The 5,000-nt window shown below is 36.5% G+C and overlaps 1 protein-coding gene across 1 annotated transcript in view; it reads right to left on the bottom strand.

Moving 5' to 3' along the window:
• The window catches only part of LOC143018737 (uncharacterized), a 518,457-nt gene that overhangs the window by 315,100 nt on the left and 198,357 nt on the right, over nt 1-5,000 (bottom strand). The gene's annotated exons all lie outside the window — the stretch shown is intronic.

Below are 5,000 nucleotides of genomic sequence, written 5' to 3'. Positions count from 1 at the left end.
AAAAGCTAGCGAAAGAAAAATGTACGTCTATCCAAAGAGGATCATTGTCATCCCCTTCTGTACTTGAGCGAAAAAATGGTGAACGATACTAAACGAAATTCCAGAATAAAAGAGAGTAATAATCATCAATCATAAGATGAAAAAAGTCTGATCAAAGCTGGAATCCGTCTTCAACTAAAAAGTAGTTTTCTCGTTTTAAGGAGAGCGACAATGGTCATAAGTAACCAGAAATAGAAACTGGCATAGATCTGGACAAGAAATATATATAGACAGATAAAAGCATAAATGAACATATAAGCAATAATAAATATATATAATAAATGGATAGATAATAGAGATATGAATAAATAATTTAATAGATGAATCAATAGAAAATAAATGGGTAAAATTGATGAAAGAATAGATATATTGAAATATGAATAGATAAAATGATAAAAATATAGCAATAAATAAATGAAGAAATGAATATATGAATGAATAAATAAGTGAATAGTTATAAAATTAATGATTAATTAGATAAATCAGTAAAAAATAAATCAATAAATGAAGAAGTAAATTAATAAATGAATAGGTAAATGAATCAATGAATAAAGAAACAGTTATATACTCGTATATGAATATATAAATGTGCACATAAGAAAATTATATAAAAGTACAAAACACAAACAAAGAGATGAAGTAATTGAGTAAAGGTATACAACTGTGATGTTATATAAAAATTACTACACGCACACACACACGCACACACACACACATATGTATATATATATATATATATATATATATATATATATATATGTGTGTGTGTGTGTGTGTGTGTGTGTGTGTGTGTGTGTGTGTGTGTGTGTGTGTGTGTGTGTGTGTGTGTGTGTGTGTGTGTGTGTGTGTGTGTGTGTGTGTGTGTGTGTTGTATTGTGTTTCTTGTAACTGTATGTGTGTAGCGTTCTACAGTTACAGTTATGGTATAGACTGTGATATTCTAGTGATTTGGAATCACTAGGTGTGGTAGTGTGGGGTGGGCAGAGTGATCTTCGTGTGTTTGGTTTATTTTGTGACGCTTATGTTCCTTTTGTTGGTTAATGTTTTATCTTTGCCCTTTATGTTGCCGAAGGAGTGAAGTGGCTTGTTGGGGTTGTGTAAACCTGGAGGCCCGTCTCAGGATGTGAGATGAGGAAATTCATCTTCTCAAGAGTGCTCTCTGTGGGAAGAGTGAATCCTCCCCACAACCCAAAGAGGGTTCTATCTCTTCCACTTCTTCCACTGCCGTGAGCGAGTGGCGATCCTTGGGGTTCCAATTGTCGAGTCTGTGTTCAGTAAGCGGGTGCCCTGCGGAGCACTCACTAACTCTAGTCAATCGTTTTGCTTTGCTAGAAGATGAGGTGGTTGAAAACCAGGAGTTCTTGGTGGTGAGAGACTATCATGCGAAGCTATGACGACATCCTGCAGCGGAAGACTAAACGACGTTGCAAGCTTGTATGTCAACCGGGCCGTGGGATCATCGATTGTACCCAGACCATCAGGGAGCAAAGACGGACGAACACGGTTACGATTGTTCATAAGGGAAATAACGATGTGGGTAGGGCGAGATCAGAGGAACTTGTTCGGAAATACAAGGTCCTCCTTCAGGAGATGAAGGAACGTGGGAGCCGCCACATAGTCTGTGGAATTCTTCCAAGGATCTACGTTGGCTCGTGTTGGAACGGTAGAGCCATAGGTATCAATGAGAGGATGTCACAGTTGTGCACGCAACTGGGACACCACTTTCTTGATCCTTAGTATATCTTTTCTAGGCGTCATGACTTTTATGCTTCTGATGGAATTCAACTTACTCGCAGAGGTAAGGACGTTCTTACAAACCTCATTGTGTAAATTTGTAGTGAACTAGTTCATTTTAGGGTAGAAACTCGAAGGAAAGGGAAAATAGAGTGTAATGAAGATAACAGAGTAGGGCAAAGTAATAGTATAGAGCAATGTGCCAGTGTAGGACAAAATATAATTTTAGGATATAATGTTGGATATGGACAAAATATTACATAAAGGTGTAATGTCAATAGAGGACAAGGTGAATATGCAATATTTGGATGACATCCACTTTGCTTTTTTAAATGCAAGGAACCTTTTAGTCATACTAATAAATAGTTCACGAATATATTATTGATATATTTCTTACCATGTTTCCCGTAGTAATTCGAAGAATTCGGGCTTAAAATGGCTTCCTGTTCTTTTTGGAAAGTTGTTGGTCTAATATGCTACAGAGGTGTTTAATAGGGGCCATGAAAATTTCCTGATCCCATTTTGGATCAACTACTTTTGTGTTGCTTGAGCAGTGTGACAAGGAGCTCCATCTTCTATAAATAGGAAGATATTTTTATTCATTCTACTTCTGGAGAATATTAAAATGAGTCCTTCCTTTAATATAGAAACATATTTGCCTGAATTGGTGCTTCCTTGACACTCCACAAGCTCTGATCGACCATCTCTCCAAATTGCACCTCACACCATTATTGAAATCCTCCATGTTTCACTGTTGGCTGCAGTCATTTGAGATCAAACTCTTGACTACAGAGTCTCCAGACCCACACTCTTCCACTGTCAGAAAACAATGCGAATCGTGACTCATTAGAGAATATGACAGTGCCCGAAAAGGCAATACGTCTCTCCACCATCTCAACAACCCAATCCTTTCTGCCCTTGATATTGGCTGGAGGAAGAAGAGGTTTACTTCTTGCAAATCTGCCAAAGTAACCCAGCTTGTGGAGATACCTGACAGCGGTTCTGGGACTGAAATCAGTTTGTGCTGCTATGTCAGAGGCTTTGTAACGTGAATCCTCTTCGACATTTCTTTTGACAAGACGGAAGGTTTCTTCTGAGGGCCCGGGAGACCTGAATGAGGTTTTGTGCCCTTCTTGCTCTGGCTGGGGAATTGTACGATCACTCTATTAACATTAGAAAGGGATATTGATAGATTTTCAGTTATTTTGCGGTGACTAAGTCCACCTTTGTATTGACCCACAATACGACCTCGCTGAATATCAGATAGGTCTATTCCTCCTTTGGTTCGTGGCATGCTTCGTTAATGTATGTAATCTGAAACATAAATCAAGGTAAATAAACATATTATGTAAATTTCAATAACATTAAGTATTAGACAAGAGCAGAAATGCATTTTTCTTGGTGTCTATTTGAATCTGTATATATGTATATATATATATATATATATATATATATATATATATATATATATATATATATATATATATATATATATGTGTGTGTGAGTGTGTGTGTGTGTGTGTGTGTGTGTGTGTGTGTGTGTGTGTGTGTGTGTGTGTGTGTGTGTGTGTGTGTGTGTGTGTGTGTGTGTGTGTGTGTGTGTGTGTGTGTGTGTGTGTGTGTGTGTGTGTGTGTGTATTTACCTAGTTGTATCTTACGGGAAGAGGAGCTATGGTTGTGGTGTACAGTCGTTGTATATCGCAGTGTCTAATTCGCTCTTAAATTCTTGTATGTTTTTTGCACACTGTATTGCTTCGTCCATTTTATTCCAGATATCTATCAATGTGTGGATTTTTTTTCAGGTCTCTTCTATAACTATCCTTTTTTAATTTTTTATCATGTCCTCTTATGTTTCTCTTGTCCCAATATAGTAAATCCTCTCTATCAAGGACTTCTGTTTCGCTCATAATTCTTTAGATGGTCAGTAGGTCACCTCTTTCTCTTCTTTATTTTAAAATCCGTAATTTCATTTTAGTCAGTCTCTCCTCATATGACTGGTTTGAAATTGTTGAGGCCATTTTTGTGGTTGATCTCTGGATTCTTTCAATTTTCTTATTTTCTTTATACTTTTATGGCACTGGATGGCCATAGTGTCGCAGCATACTACATTCTTATTAGTGTGAATAATATTTTTTCTAAAAAAAAATCGTCTAAATAGGTATAAACAGTCTTTATTTATCTAAGCAAGTTGCAGGATACTCCTACAACTTTATTTATTTCAGGGTAATTTGAGATAATTACTCTCAGGTCTTTTTCAGACCCCACATTCTTTACTTCTTTTGTTTCAATTGCATATTCTCCTAATATTCCTTTTTATTTTTTACGAACCCCATTATGCTACATTTGTTAATGTTGAAGTCTACTTTCCACTTGTAACTCCATACCCAATCCTTGTTTTGGTCTATCTGTAGTGATGCACAATTCGTTTCTGTTTTCACTTTGGTCCACAATTTACCATCGTCTACAAAGAAGCTAATGTAACATTCCACATTTTCATTCATGTCATTCATATAAATGGCAAACATAATTGGAGCCAAAACTGATCCCTGTGGAATTCCACTAATCACCTCCTCCCAACCTGAACGCTTTTCCCTGAGAACTACTCTCATTTTTCTACCATGCAGGAAATCGTCTATCCCAGTGGTTCTTAACCTGTGGGGAATTCCTCACTTGTGGGGAATGGCGGAGTTGCCAAGTGGGGAATGACCGGTCGGACAGAAGAACCACTGTCTTTTCATATGTATTCTATTTCCATGTGATAACTGTTAGTAAAAAATCTAATATATGCAAACAAAAATTAAGGGGCGTAAAATGGCATAAAAAAAAGCAAAGCGTAAACACTGCATGGGTTAAAATCGAATTTGTCAAAGACCGATGCTGTGATGGGAAATGGAGAGTTGGCTCACTAGAAAGTGGGGAATTGGAGAAAAATGGTTAAGAATCCCTGGTCTATCCAATTTAGTAGGTTACCTTGTATCCTTCCTATGTTTTCCAGTTTTTTATGTATATATTTTTGTATGGTATTATGTCGAAGGATTTTTGTAAGTGTAGTAAAGCACACTCAAGCCATACATCCCTTTCTTATATTATATCTATTAATTTTGAGTAGAAACAGATTAAGTTTGTAGCACATTATCTGAATCCAAATTGCCTCAAGTTTATTATATTGTTTTCTTCCAGGTGTTTTATTCATCTATCTTTGATAATTTTTTCATGACTTTTGCCTA

Source organism: Oratosquilla oratoria, chromosome 35, assembly GCF_046742065.1.
Source record: "Oratosquilla oratoria isolate Oo_2021 chromosome 35, ASM4674206v1, whole genome shotgun sequence".
In the NCBI taxonomy this organism is placed as follows: Eukaryota; Metazoa; Arthropoda; class Malacostraca; order Stomatopoda; family Squillidae; genus Oratosquilla; species Oratosquilla oratoria.
This window is presented reverse-complemented; position numbering and strand designations above follow the sequence as displayed.